We start from the raw sequence: 16,624 nt of genomic DNA on the forward strand, positions 1-16,624 counted from the left end.
CTTAGCCAAACAATAAATACTACAACACAGATTTAGACCTGGCATCTTTGGTGTGGTTTCCCCTGTCTTTTTGCTTCTGACCTCCTGTTTTTTAATTCATGCTGGATTTTGTTTTTGCTGGTGTTTGGACTCTGGGCACTTTACCACTGCTGACCATTGCTAAAGTGCATGTGCCCTGTGTCTGAAATGTAAGGGCAATTCGTTTATACATGATTGGCATTTTTCATTTACTATTAAGTTCCTAGTACAATGCACTACATGTGTCCTGGGACAGTAAATCAAATGCTACTAGTGGGCCTGTAGTACTGATTGCGCCACACACATAAGTAGTCATTCACACCTGTCTCAGGTCTGTCACTGCAGAGCCTGTAGGTGCTGTTTTAAACTTCCATATCAACCTGTCAAGTTCACCTACTTGCCAGCCCCAAACCCTTCCTTTTATTATATGTAAGGCACCCCTAAGGTGGGCCCTAGATAGCCCCAGGTGCCAGGTGCTGTGTATTTATAAGGTGGGACATGTGCCTTTAAGTTTTCCTTGTCTTGGTAGTGAAAAGCAGCTAAATTCACTTTTCACTACAGCAAGGCCCATCTCTCCCATAGGTTAGCATTGGAGCTACTCTGTCACATTTTACACATGAATCTTCTAATTGGGAGCTGATAGAAAATTGGAGTTTGGTGTCTCTGGACTCACAATTTAAAAACAGATCTTTTAGTGCAGTTGTTTTTTTAAATTGCAGGTCTAAAAACACCCCTTTTGGAAAGTTGGCATTTTCTTACTTTAACCATTTGGTGGCTCTACCTGTCCCTAGAATACATGTTTTCGTTGGATGAGAGTTGGGCTTTGTGAATTCACTCTAGACAGTCACACACAAATAGAGCTGAGGTGTGCTCTGCTATCACAATGGCCCATCACCAGGCTGATGGGTCTTCTGAGCTAGAGTATTCATTTATTTATTCAAGAGTTTTATATAGCGCTGGCTAGTCCCGGAGGTAACAGAGCGCTTTACATGAGGTTCCACAAAAATTACCTTACAAGATTAAGTCAGTTCCAGTTTACATCAGTTGCTAGAAAAACAATGACAAGAGCATAGGAGACGAGATAATTGAGGTGAAGAGGGGAAGGGGTACGGGTAAAGGGGTGGGAGGGAGAAGCGGCAGAGAGACGAAAGGAAAGTCTGCCCAAGGTCCGGCTGGGTAGGTGACGGTTGAGGGGAAGTCCCAAAACCCATCTCCTCTATAGCTATCAGGTAGCTCCATCGGGCATCTAATATTATAGGAATCATATCTTGGCTAATTTAATAAACCTGCGTGGAGTACTTTTGTGGTGTATTCACTGTGTTATTGTGTGCGCGCAAATACGTTACACTTTGCCTCTTTAGTTTAGCCTGACTGCTCTGTGGCAAGCTACCCGAGGGTGAGCACAGGTAAACGTAATGTTTGCTACACTTACCGTGACTATAGTGTGGGTCCCTACTTGGACAGGCTGCAAACCGCTGCCAACTAGAGAGCTCATTTCTACATTTCTAACACACAGCAACAATAGCAGTCCCTTAATTTTGACCATTACCCAAGGACATAATCCATCCTAACCTTAATCTCTGCCTTACAAATACACAAATCCTCCTCTTAGCCCTTTCTCTATAAAATAAATAATGCTAAGAAGGTAATGCTGGGCAGTAGTGTAAAAGATATTAGGTAAAGATCAAGTAAAGGGACGCGGGAGAGCAGGGGAGCACCATTTTATATTACCATCCCAAAGGAAATTTACAGAGTAACAAGAGGTCATTTTGTGTGCTTGCTGATGCAGTACAGGCAAAAAAGGTGACTTTCAATTAAGTGGAATTATAAAATGTATTTTGCTGATAGTCAAAATGACAAACCAGAACATTTAAAAGGCATTTAAAATCGCATTTGACTCTATAAATATCTACTTATCCAATCATGTATTTGTTCTTGGGTTTATGGCAGGTGGAAAGCAAGAAATAAAAGAAGAAAAAGAAAGAAAGAAAGAAAGAAAGAACGAAAGAAAGAAAGAAAGAAAGAAAGAAAGAAAGAAAGAAAGAAAGAAAGAAAGAAAGAAAGAAAGAACAAGATACATTTATACCACTGAGAGGAATGAAACCAAAGAATGCAGACGAAACAAGGAGGAAAATACAAGTGATGAAACAAAAGAAAGAACCAAAGAAGACACAAAAAACAAGAAACAGGGAGGGGAAAGAAGGAAAGAAAGAAAGAAAGAAAGAAAGAAAGAAAGAAAGAAAGAAAGAAAGAAAGAAAGAAAGAAAGAAAGAAAGAAAGAACAAGATACATTTATACCACTGAGAGGAATGAAACCAAAGAATACAGACGAAACAAGGAGGAAAATACAAGTGATGAAACAAAAGAAAGAACCAAAGAAGACACAAAAAACAAGAAACAGGGAGGGGAAAGAAGGAAAGAAAGAAAGAAAGAAAGAAAGAAAGAAAGAAAGAAAGAAAGAAAGAAAGAAAGAAAGAAAGAAAGAAAGAAAGAAAGAGAAAAAAAGAAAGAAAAAAGGAAGAAAGAAAGAAAGAAAGAAAGAAAAAGACATGTTTAGGAAAAAAGGATTATCATAGCAGTACCATAAAAAGAAAAAACGAATGATGCCATTGATAACAAACCTCAAGTAAGTGGTAAGAGCTTTTTACCTTTATAACCCTCTAAAAGTTAAATAAAGAGATAGAATTAAATAAGAAAGGAAAGGAAAAAATAAGAAAAGAAAGGAAAGGAAAGGAAAGGAAAGGAAAGGAAAGGAAAGGAAAGGAAAGGAAAGAAGGTGGACTAAGTAGACATTTTTTTCAAATCTACTGTTTGAAAAAAACACTCCATTTCACCTGCTTCTCATAAAAATTCTGCACCTAAGCCTCAGCCTGTCAGATTCACCCTGAAGACTCATGTTGAGAAAGACAGAAACAAGACATTAAGCTTTTTTCAAGGCATGCCCTCAGGCCCCGCCTCTGTAGTCACGAAAGGAGAAGATGCGAGGGGAAAAGGTCAGATCAACAGCTTATCAGCGCTGTGTTATGGGAAGCATCACACGAGTTGACAGCTGTCCTAGGAGTGTGCCCTCCTCGGCTCAGGGAAGAGAGTACGCAGAGCTCCCTGGGAACCAGAGGGAAGCAGACACAGGGACTCTGTGCGCCGACATACCCTTCCAGAGGACATCCCCGCGCCCCAGCCAGGCAGCCAGACAACCTGGAGCAAGGCCAGGCAGAGCATCTGCAACTCGACGCGCGCACAGTTTGGAGAACGTGAGAAATCACAGCTCATGAAGGAGCAGAAAAGAGAAAAACTATGTTTCAATCTGTCTGAAAGAGTCATCTAAAACCTGTGCAGGTTAGAATGTAATAATAGGATAAAGAACCCTACGGTCGCTTCAGCAAAAGGCCTGGGGTAGAGACATCTCTCAACCTTTGACCTCAATGACATCAAAGGAAGTGGCATCATCTGACTTGGCACCTGAATCTTTTCAGGAAGTGACCTCACATGACCTTCAGGTTGGCCATCTCAATAATTGACACTGTAAAGGTTAACAACCCACAATAAATGCGCTATTAATCAACACAACAATTACTAACACTAAGATACAATTCTGTTTTAGATACACCTATATTTTAACTAGGGTGCTGGCATGATATACAAGGAGAGGCAACAATCCTCATTTCTCTTTTTATTACATGAAAAAGGATGTTTTTCTTCATATAGTACAGCTCGACAAAACACAGAAACATACTGGGAATTGTAATTTTTTTATACTGCAAACAGTCATGATTTGATAGTTCCTTGATGTGTACCCGAAAGAGTGATATATTGAAAAATCACATGGCTATGCAAACATTTTTGTTTTTAAATCATATTGGTTATCACAAGCTGTATTTATTCATTTGGAAAATACATTGAAAATGAACAATGTTATTGGAGTCCATTATTAGGTCGAGCCTATAGCGCTTGTGCTGAGGCAGTGGTGGCTTCTCCGTCATGGCGGAGGAGCGTGCCTCACTGCTTTCAAGCAGTGCAAGAAGCAAAAACATAAAATGATAATAACTTTCATTTTATGTGTGCTGCTTTGCCGGCGGGTGGGCGGTGCTAGTCTGCTGTTAGAGCAGGGCAGGGGAGGAGTGGTTTGTCCGCTCCTAAGTGCACAATGATTGTTTGGTCGGCCCTCTGGGGCTACCCAAACCAGTCATGCTCACTGTCCCAGTTCTCCATGCAGGTTGCATTACAGCCTGCACGAAGAACATGCCCACCCCTCCAGCCCCTGACTGAGTGCCGTGTCACAGCGCTCAGACAAATCACAATGCTGCATTACAGCGTTGTGATTGGTTTAGGGGAGGGAGCCTGGCTGCCTGCTTCCTGTTCCTGAAGTCAGAGGTAGGAGAGCAGGAGCAGAGACGTGGCACCAGGTGACAAGTTAAGCTATTTTTTTTTATTTTGCTCAACCCCCCCACACGTCCCCGCCGCGATCCTCCCACCCGCGACTCATGTCAGCCATCACTGCACTGAGGTGACCTGTTGTATGCACATTGTGGTGTTAGACTCCTCCCATGGCTTTAGATATTCCTATTCCGTTCTCTTGTAAAAAATCCTATCTTGTCAGTGGGTAATTGGGATTCCTGGTCCTCATCTTTTTGTAGTTGTTCACTTCCCTGGAGAAAAGCCACAGGATATGTAGGCTTTTGCTTTTTCTTTATTACATTTTGTTCAGGGACGTTATTTGGTACATTTGAACAGGGTTGTACAGATGCAACCATGTTCTTAGTAGTTTCATATGCGATCATGTTTTCAAAGGCTTTGTGCATGCCTTTGTACAGCCACTGTGCGGCGAAACATCATGTGACCCGCGGACTCCCTGCAACACGCATACACCTCCTGTCTGGGCATCAAGTGCAGCGAGAAGTCTGCATTTTTTAATGTGTCGCTTCTTTCAAACCCCAACCAACACATCTCTGTGTTTCTGCCCCCTGCCACCACAAACTCCCCACACTCCTCGCTTGCACACACACCCACCCCCGTCTTCCGTGAGCGCTTGTGCAGCAATGCACCTTTTATCAGCATGGCCCCCACTTCACGGCCGCTGGAACAGCGTGCCTCCTGTTTCATGAAACGCAGCAGGTGTGAAGCGGGCACTGTGTCGTTAACAGAAGAGCCTGCGGCTGCTTCCTCCGACTTTAAAGAAGGGCTTTAACAGAAACTTTTTACAAGACTGCTATTTGTCAGGATACTGATCAGAGGCCGCATTGAAACCGGTTCCAGTACAACAGGCACTACTGTGGGTGCTTCTGCGGCCGCACACTATTTATCATCACAGAGCCTAGTTCCCGGCCACCATGTCACAGCACTTCATGTTTCCTGAAGCACAGCGGCCATACAGAAGGTGCTGTGTTGCTAAACGAAAGGTGCTCGGTCGCTTCCTCTGACTTATACATAGAATACTGCTGCAACACAAATATGCCTATTTAGGTACAAGTAAAAAGGTTTTATAAAAAAAATCTGCAAACTTAATGACCCCATTAACTCACATTTAAGGATAGGACACAACTTCTGCTAGCCAGTTAGAACCCTTGGCACAACAGCCCTCCTTCCTAGTTAGTTGATTTGTTGCAGTCTGACTTTGCGTCGACAACATGCTGACGTCAGGCTACTGTCCATGCTTGGCATAAGATAATAAATACTTTATCAGTTCTGAGCTGAACACTGCTGTATAAACAGTCATGACCAGGAGAGGGAGGAACTTATGTGTGCGGGGTCTATAGCTTAGTGGTAGGAAATTTGACTGCAAATTAATAGGTCCCTTGTTCAAGTTCAGTTCCTAGAAGGAGCCCCCTTTGACTGATTTTAGAGAGCAAGGGAATTAAGGTTATTAATTAATCTGTGGCCAAAATAAATCACATTTTGCTGCAACACACTTTCTATTTAATTTTGTCCAGTAGTATACTATATTACATTACATCTACAGGGGACGCCGCCATAATTATATAATCATATACAACTTAACTAAATAGCAATTTTCAGGGACATGTTATACTATCCTGTGACTTCAATGACAAATTACAGTCTTTGTGATCTCGGCGAAGTGTTGTGACTGTGTAGCGAAGTTATTTCATGTTGGGTTGTGAGCATCTCATACAATCCAGTTTGCGATGTTCAAAAGCATCTTGTATAATAAACCGATATGCTTACATATACGGAAAAGTAATAAAACTAGGGCTGAATAATCTCTCTTTTCCCAGCATAACTTTCCATAGTGCAACTGGTTCCTACCTTTGTTGTACAGATGATACTGTAGTGGTCTTCTCTATTCTCCTCATGTTTAAAATGCTTGCGCCATGATGTTCTGGCCACGAGTATTCCACTGTAGAACATTGAATATTGCCTTTTGAATATGTTGGGCAGTTACTGTTTGGTAGTGGACTGAGCCGGCTGCTGCGCAGCACCTGTGACTTCAATAAAACTTTACTACAAGCTTACTCACGTCGTTTGGTGTTTACATACTAAAGCATTTATGGCGACAATCTTCAGTTGACTGCTGAACCCACGGAAGTTGTTCGGACCTCATTCCTGTTTTGCCGTCTGTTGAGGGTATCCAGATCGACAGGAGAAACCATCTCCGGTGAAGTGCGATTGGTGTTCTACCCCACTGCGAAGCTCAGGATCAAGAGGTACTGTCAATAGCTTTTATTTTCAATTGCAGCACCGGCACATCGAGGGAACCAGTTGCACCCCCACGACGTCAGGAACTAAGTTAAGTCTGCGCACTAGTTTTTCGGCGTAGATCTACTTTGCGCCATCTTTGTAGTTACTACGCAATGTGGGGGACATTTTAAATTCAGTGAACCGCATTGCGTTTCAACCTGCGGATGCGGCCATTTTAGAGGTGGCGAAATTACGCACAACTTAACCACGATCTTGTGTGTGGCGAAAAGGGAACTCTACAACAAACTTGTTTGTACAACGGAGAGTTTTCACTAGCAAAAGTCCATCAATTTATCTAAAGGAGCATGGTTTGACACATCATCAATCGGTGATAAGCACACCACTAAAGTTAAAAGAGAAGGTGTTGAGTGCTTGTCATCGGTGACACGCACACCAAACAAGCATATTACAGTTAGTTTTCATTACGCGTATCACACATCGGTGATACACACACCAGACGCACCATTCAATTTACGATCAGCTGTTTGACATCGGTGGTACGCACACAAGGCGTGCTATCAGACAAATTTACAACTGGGTTTGTGCCGATTATTCCTTAGTTTTTTTTTCTTATGGAAAATATAAAGGCATGCCATCTTCACGGTGAAATGCATACTGAACCTTTTAAGGAACTGTGAAGAGGTTAAGTTCTCGAGTTTTGCTTTGTATTGGGGTAACACGCACACCAGGCATGTCAGTTGAGTTACTAAACTCTCATTCAACATTTATGCTTAAGAAATAAAGTGTACATTTTGGGTTGTGTTTAAAATATTAGGGCATCAATAGCAACTACAAGTTCTATTCTTTTCTGCTGCACGTGTTAGCAAGATACTTATTTTAGTCCACTTGGATTTCCACGGAGACTATATTCAACTTTTATTGTTACTTGGTATTACCCATTTGCATACGGTTTCCATTTGCCTTTGGTTTTTCACATTATCTCCTTAGTACTTTACATATCATTTTTAAAACATACAACTTGTTCCTCTCTTATTTAGTAACCATGATGCAGTCTTAATCTCCACCTCCACCTTTCCTTGTATTACCTGGAAATCCTCCCATTTCATGGAAAAAATATTATGATGCTTTCAACACCTACCAGGGTGCTATAGGTGCTTCTCGCTATAGGGCTGAAAGAAAAAAATGTCTTCTTCTGCATGCCCAGGGGTTCGAAGGGAGATCGGTATATAAACATTTGCCTCCTTTAGTACGTGCCACAGAAGATGAGAACATAGACGAATTTGTGGAGGTAGTCAAGAAGTTAGAGCTGCGTTTTGACGTTCAGCCCAGTCTACTAGTAGTCAGACACAAGTTTTTCAAATGTGAACAAAGACATAGTGAAAATGTTGATAATTTCATATCTGCTTTATGGATGTTGAGCACAGAATGTCAATTTGAGGCATTTACGGAACAACTCATAGGAAACCAGTACATTTGTAAATGTTCTGATAAGAACATTCAGGAGAAAATGCTGTCCATTGGTAACCCCTCTCTTGAAGAGACAATCTGCATTGCGAAAAGCATTGAGCTTTCAAAGTCTTCTGTAAAGTAATTGGATGAGAAGGTCACAGTCACGAAGGAAGAGCCTGCGGCTGTTGTAAGGGCAAAGGATGTTAAAAGCAGTGTGTTGGCACGTTCTAAAAATAAGTTTTTCAAACAGTCTAATATATGTTTTAAATGTGGGAATCTCTCTCATTTCAAATCAGGACAACGTTGTCCTGCTAAAAATGTGGTTTGCAGAGTATGAGGGAGGTTGGGACATTTTGCAAAAGTATGCCAGAGTGGGAAGCGTGTTTTTTCCTCTTCAATAGATGGAAAACATGTTTCAAACACTTCTTCTTCTGTTGCAAATGTGTCCGTCTCTGAATGCTCTGGTGATAATTACAGCAACATACAAGATGACCTGCGAGACATGGTTGTCGTTGTGGGAGATATGAATACCATTACCGGTGACATCTCTGAGCGTGTAGATCCAAATGTTAATGATGAGATCGGTGGAAAGAATGTATGCCAGTTAGTCAACTCGGGGGCAAGGATAACTATGTTAACTCAGGAATTGTTTAATGAGGTTTGGGGGTCTCGTTCTTTGAAGCCTCTCGATAGGTCTCCAGTTTTGTACGAAGGGAGGAGCATTGAACTGGCTGGATATTTTGAAGACACACTGGAATTTAGGGGCAGGAAGATACTTGGGGAAGTGTATGTGGCGATTAAAGGTTTAAACATTCTTGGGTGGTTCCACCAGGGATTGTTCAAGATGGTACTCAGACCAGGCACTAGAGATCAAGTTTCCATTCTCCGATCAGATGACTTTGCTGATAAGTTGACAAAACGCTACCCTTCTGTTTTTGGTGAGGGTCTTGGTCAAGTTAAAAGGATTCACTCACGCCATCAAGGTTAAAGATGACGCCATACCTGTCAAACACAGGCTTAGAAATGTTCCGTTTAGTGTGAGGGATCAATTGGAACAAGAACTTAGCGGTCTTTGCAAGAAAGGAATCATTGAGCCTATTGAATCGTCCCTTTGGCTTTCCCCCTTAGTCGTTGCGAAGAAAAAAGATGGTGAACTTCACGTTTTTGGTTGACTTATGCAGTCTTAATAAAAATATTTGGATAGATTCCCAACCTCTTCTAAAGATTTCTGACATGTTATTGTTAATCAATGGTTCGAAGTGGTTTAGCAAGTTAGACTTGGTGTCAGCTTACCACCAGGTGGTTTTGGACCCCTCTTCTAGGCATCTTACTGCGTTTGTTTCACCCATTGGTTCTATCCAATACTGCTGCATGCCGTCTGGGATAGCCTCTGCGGCGGCAGTATTTATAAGAATCATGTTGTCCATGCTTAAGGGGATAAAGGTGTTGTTGTCTTCCAAGCTGACGTGTTGATTCACAGTGAGTCAAGTGTCTCGCACAATGACACAATGTTTCGCGTCCTAGATGTTTTGCAAGAAAGCGGTGTTGTCCTAAAAAAGGAAAAATGTGTATTCAGTGTGCAGAAGGTGGAATATTTGGGGCATGTACTTTCTGAGCATGGTGTTGAGCCAAGACCAGGTCTTGTTAAAGCTATTGTCGACAGTCCTGTTCCTAAAAACAAGATTGGTCATTAATCATTTGTTGGACTGTGTGAGTTTTACTAACGGTTTATACCAGACTATGCTTCTAGAGTTCATCCTTTGTCTAACATGCACAAGGAGAATGTTTCTTTTGTCTGGGATGACCGTTGTCAGGAGGTGTTCGAGTGGATCAAGGCTCAATTAATTAGCCCTAAGGTCCTCAAACCTTTTGATCCCAACGCAATGTGTACCATTACTGTGAAAGCTAGTGGCCTTGGCCTAGGTACTATTCTCACTCAGAGTATCAACAGGACCGAACAAACATTGGGTTATGCCTCTAGGGTGCTACGTGGGACAGAATTGAATTTTGCTGTCATTGAAAGAGAGCTATTAGCGTGCTGGTGGGCCATAAGGAAGTTTAGTCCTTACGACGATGATGATGATTGTTTCATTGCTTCCCTAGTGTTGGATGACATGTGTGCTGTGAATGATACAGAATGGAGGGATGAACTCTCCAAGGATGTGTTACTCTGTGAGGTTGTCAACTGTGTGAAGAATGGTTGCCCAAAAGAGAAGAATGCACACTACTCCCTGCAGACTTTTGTTAAAGTCTTGATGGAACTTTCTATAGAGGATGGTTTATTGGTGCATGGTGACAGATTGGTTCCCCCTGATGTGCTTAGAGCTAGGTTAATCAAGGGTGCACATGAGGGACACTTGGGTAAAAATTTTACCAAAAGAAGTTTGTGTGAATATTGCTGGTGGCCTCAGATGGAGAAAGACGTTGACGTGTTCGTTGGCGAGTTTGTGATATGTTTTAATTCTGAGAAGTGTTTCAATATCAGAACTCCTCCCCTTCAACCCATTTACTTACCTGCCAATCCATGGGAGAAGATTGGCATTGACCTTGTTGGTCCCTTCAATATGCTCCCTTCTCCTTCAAGATTTGCGATTGTGGCCATCGATTATTATTCGGAATGGCCAGAAGTACGTTTCATTAGTGAACCTAATTCTAGGAATGTGATCGACTTTTTAAAAGATCTCTTCCTGCGTGAGGGGTTTCTCTCCACTATTTTAAGCGACAATGGTGTACAATTTGTCAGTCAGGAGTTTGAATGTTTTCCGCGCCAAGGAGGAATATCACATTCCAGGAGTGTGCTCTAATATCCACAAACCAACGGTTTGGTGGAACGCATGAATAGGGTTCTTAACAACTGTGTACAGTGGGCGTTGGCTAGGAAGTGTAATGTCCAGAATGCTGTCAGGTCCATGTTATGGTTCTATCGCACCGCACCCCACTCATCTACCAAAGTGTCTCCCTATGAACTCTTGCGAGGCAGGAAACTGTGTTCTAAAGTATGTCCTGGATGGATGTCTAAATGGGTGAAGATGGACTCTGTGAGTGATGTGGATGGGTTTATGAGAGACAATGTGTCTCAAGCACAATTTTGCCAGAAATCTTATTTTGATGCCAGGAAAATATCAGTTTCTCAATCATTTGTTGTTGGTGATGTAGTACGTGTGAAAATCCTGTGCACAGCAAAAAAGAAAGCTCGAAATTCTCTGAACCTTGTATTTTTATAAAGTTTGCGGCAATGCTGTTAGGGTTAATCACAAGATTTGTTGGAATGTCTCTAGAATTGTAAAAGCCACTGGACTTTCTGTAAATCAAGATTCACACTGTTGTCGAGCTGAGGGTCTTCCCTCTCCTTCTCCAATTGTCGGCTTACGCAGAAGTTGCAGGCAACGTTTTGTTCCTGCTAAGTACGGTTAGATTGTATTTTCTTTCCTCTCTGTTATTCCTGCTTTTCTCTCCCCTTCTTCTACACTACTTCTCTCCTTTTCTTTTCTTTCTTCTGTTTGTGAGGAGGAGGAGAATGTAGTGGTCTTCTCTATTCTCCTCATGTTTAGAATACCCGTGCCATAATGATCTGGCAGCGAGTATTCCACTGTAGAACATTGAATATTGCCTTTCGAATATGGTGGGCAGTTGCTGTTTGGTCGTGGACTGAGCCGGCTGCTGTGCAGCACCTGTGACTTCAATAAAGCTTTACTACAAGCTTACTCGCATGGTGTGGTGTTTACATACTACAGATACACTTGTCTTATTGTATGGAATATTTATTTTAATTGGAATAGGTAAACAACAACCCCTTTTCTGGTTACCTCACCACTGTCAGCGCTGTAATTCTGCTGCAAACAAATCAAAAAATGCAGAGCTTTTGGCAAGGGTTTATGGAGTGACAGAAACAGAGGGTAGCAGATGTGCTGGTTGCCCTATTATTAAGTTGAGGCTGGCAAGAAGTATCTCATGAGATTATATAGCACCGATTGGCAAAGGCAATATCTCTGGCTAAACACTTATATGATCCCAAAGATTAGACCTATTGGCTATGCCAATCCTTGTTCATAATAATTGTTAATGTATTTTGATGTACGATCACTTGTAAGTCACTATCATGCCTGCCTAAGCACAGAGAAGACATTTTTCTTCAAATGTTATCATTTTTCTTTTATTCACAATAAGGAAACTTGCCAACAGTTTGTTTATTAGTTTCATTTATTCATAAAACCGTGCTTTATACTCCTGAATTTATGTATTTGACAGAACTGCTTTGTGTGTCATTGGAAGCTGCTGAAAATAAAGAGTGCTCATTAAATTGTATCTTATGAATTGAGGTAAGAAAAGGATGCCTGTGACAAAAGCAGTAATCCACTCCGCTATCCAAATAAAATACAGATCTGTGATCTGCATGGTACGCTTTCTTTGGAGGAAGCATATTCATCGTGCTTTAAAACTGCCACTAGACAACACTACAATCTCTCTCTATAGCAGGAACATTAATCACAAGAGTTATCTTGAAATTTTTATTGCTACCTTAAAGTGGGATGCACAAGGAAATCTGCCTCAGGTGTTTTTAAATCATAAGTTATTGCTTACCACAGCGCCCCCCCTTACCAGGTGAGTGCACAGTATTACTGATTTGAATTGGTAAACTATCAACAAAGCCAACCTGAAATAAGTTAAAGCAACCCCTGACACAGTGTTTCGCTCTACTTAGAGCTCTGCAGAAAAGTATAGCTTTGTCCAGACACAAGGGAGCACCCAGTATAAGTCAAAACAATACCCTTTCAGGCATAGAGTGACTCATAAATTATGCAAAAAAAGAAGCAGAGAACTCTGGGTAGTTCTCAAGTTTAGGTGGAAAGCAGCTCCTGTCTAGAGCACTCTCAACACCAGCAACACTCTAGATCTGCTCACCTCAAATGTCTGCTTTCCCATCAAAGTCTTTAAGCATAGGATTAGCAAGGTGCTATCCACACCGAGACAGAAAGTGACATTTCCGGTTAACTTGGTTGGTATTTTCCCAATTCAAAGCTGTAATACTGTACCTGGAGTGGTAAATGGCTTTTGTCATTTTACAGGGTGGATGGCACTGTGCTAATCCTATGCTTAAAGACTCTGCTGTAGAAATAGCAAAATAATTTGTCCCTTTCTATCTCGGAGTGGATGGCACTGTGCTAATCCTATGCTTAAAAACTTTAAACGAAAAGCAGACATTTGAGGTGAGCAGATCTAGAATGTCACTGGTGTTGAGAGTGCTCTATGCAGGAGCTGCTTTCCACCTAAACTTGAGAACTACGCAGAGTTCTATGCTTCTTTTTTGCATATATATATATATATATATATATATATATATATATATATATATATATATATATATATATATATATATATATATATATATATATATATATATATATATCCGCTCCACCTCGTACTTTCCAGTACTGATGCACTCTTAGCAATAATCTCCGCCAAACAATGATATGGTTTTGGAAGACTTTATTCCATATCAAGCCAAACTTTCAAAAAACCCAACGCGTTTCGGCGACACACTCGCCTTGGTCACGGGTGATTTGTTTGTATCTTTAGCCGACATTAAATAAAGAAAAAAAGTGCAACAAAGTGTTGAATGTGAACATAAACATAGGACTATACACACAAACAAAAGCCTTTCGGCCATCTTAACATGGTAAACATTTCATCTTTTCACGTGTTTCCTATGCTCTGCAGAGCCATTTTTGAGAAATAAGCCATTTAAAGTGCCCAGCGCTTGCTTTAACACCGCCTAGCATGTTCTTTTCAATTTGTGGCAACAATCGTAAGTCTGTAATTATTTAGTGTCATATTAACGTATATATGACAACACACGGACTACAAGCGTTTGCTAAGAAAATTACGTAACAAATTATACAAACCCAAGTGGGTTTTAACATAATTTAAAATGGTCCTGGTGTATTCGTGCAATCCCAGAAAATGAGTACTCAATCCCAAGTGGGTAATTATATCACCTTGAACACTGGACATTTCATAGTCTCCATGACTGATAGTAATCCCCAGTGGGTAAAGAATTAATCGGTAAATGCGTAAACTCCAATTCAAATTAGTCATTAGTGTTCAATTCTGACTTCTTCAGACATACTTTCACATTTGTGCACCTGAAAGAAAATCGAAACATCTATTGGTGGCTCATTCTATCTTGTAAATGTTAACATTCTTAAATCAGTGAATTAAAATTCATTTAAAATAATCTAGGAAGTCAAACGAAGGACACAAAAAGACATGTGTAATATGGCCAATATAACCTCAAAAAGGAAGTTCTACCATTTGTAACATTTTGACCATGTATATGCATCTAATGTAGGTACTCTTACAGCATGGTTATTCTCCTAAGAACCAGTTCATCTCCTCTTAGGAGTTCAATCCTTCTGGAATCTTAGTGTTTAGCTCTAGAATAACGCTAGATTCCATTTGTCGCAGCTTACGGATTCTGTCACCACCCCTGTTGGACTGGGGGACTCTATCAATTACGAAGAACCGTAAAAGATTGCGATTCCCATTGTGCAACTCTTCGAAATGGCGAGCTATTGGAGACAATTTATCTTTATTGGCAATTGCCCGCATATGCTCTAGTATTCTTTTCTTTGCGGGGAACATCGTGCTCCCAACATATTTCTTTTCACAGGGGCACATAAGAATGTAGACACAATAATCTGATAGAGATGTTAGGTGTTTTTCAATCTTTTTCTCAGTTTTGGATAGGGGAAAATAAACAGTTTTTACATTGGAACTATGTTTGCATGCTTTGCATTTCATGCAAACATAGAAACCCTGTATCTCCCTAGACGTGGATTTGCGCAAAGAGATTTCATTTTTACAAAGTCTATCTTTCAGAGAGTTACTCTTTCTGTACGTCACGTTAGGGGAATCCTTCAACACCTCGGTTAAGGTAGGTTCTGTATGCAGTATTTTCCAATGTTTATTTAGACATTTCCGTATGTCACTTGATTTAGAATTAAAGGTGGAAATGTATCTGATAATTCCATCTTCAGGCTCTCTTTTTTTAGGAGCTAGGAGGTCAGCTTGAGTCAGGTTAGATGCTTTGGCATAGGCATCCTTTATACATCTTTGCCCATAACCCCTTTCGGTGAAACGTTGTTTCATCACCTGACACACCTGCTGCTATTCAAATTCATTACTACAGTTTCTTCGGGCACGAAGAAATTCCCCGTAGGGGATACTGTAGAACAGAGATTTCGGATGGCTACTCTCTGCATGTAACAAGGTGTTACCAGCAGTTTCCTTGCGGTGTAAGCTCGAAGTTAACCTGTTGTTGGCCACCGTAATCTCAGTATCCAAAAATATTGCCTTTTCTTTACATATTGTGCCTTCAAATCGCAAATTGACATCATTATCATTCAAAAATTGAATGAATAATATGGCTTGTTCATGGCTTCCCCTCCAGACGACGAACAGGTCGTCTATGTAGCGGAGCCATGAAACCACATGGTTGTAGTAGTTGTCATAGCGACTGGGCACTTGCTGCTCCCACCACCCCATAAAGAGGTTGGCGTAACTTGGAGCAAAACAAGTGCCCATCGCGGTCCCCTGCTTTTGTCTAAAGAACAATTCATTAAAAATAAAAAAATTGTTTTCCAGACAGAATTGTATCATTTGTAAAAGCATATGATTATGGTCAAAAAATGAGATGGACCCAAATTTCAGATAGTACTCGCATGCTTTCAAGCCATCAGTATGCTTGATGGATGTATAAAGGCTGTTAACATCCAATGTGATCAACAGAAAATGTTCTTCCCATGTAATCTCATTGATTTTATTGAGAAAGTCACGGCTGTCTTTTAGGTAAGAAGGTAGACCCTCTACAAATGGGCGTAAGAAGAAGTCTATATATTGGGATGTTCTTTCCAATAGGGAGTCCATAGAGGAGACAATTGGTCTCCCAGGCGGTTGTTCAGAGTTTTTATGTAATTTGGGCAATAAGTATAATATTGCCACTTTGAGTGTGCGGTTAAGCATAAATGAGTATTCTTCCCATTCCAGGAGTTTACTTGTATGCCACTCTTTAAGCATTTGATGGTATTTAGTGGTAGATTCCTTGATCTCATTATTGGAGGTCTGTTCATAACAGTCAATATCCTTTAGCTGCCGCATACCTTCTTTGATGTAGTCACTTACATTTTGAACAACCACATTCCCCCCCTTATCTGATTGGTGGATAGTAATGCTTTGATCCATCTGTAGACTTTTCATCGCCATTCTCTCTTGTTTCGATAAGTTATCTTTATTCCATTTCCTCTTCCTTCTTACCATATTTTTCAAATCCTTGATCACCAAATCTTCAAAGATGTCAATGCCACATGGGGGTAGGGTAGGGTTAAACATTGATTTTGGCTTAAAGTCATTTGGGCAGTTCAAATTAACAGTGAAACCCAAGGCTACCGCATCAAGCGGTGTGGAGTCTACTTCCTCAAATTCAAGTTCCTTTAACACAATCAGG

The sequence above is a fragment of the Lissotriton vulgaris genome, chromosome 11, assembly GCF_964263255.1.
Source record: "Lissotriton vulgaris chromosome 11, aLisVul1.2, whole genome shotgun sequence".
Classification (NCBI taxonomy): domain Eukaryota; kingdom Metazoa; phylum Chordata; class Amphibia; order Caudata; family Salamandridae; genus Lissotriton; species Lissotriton vulgaris.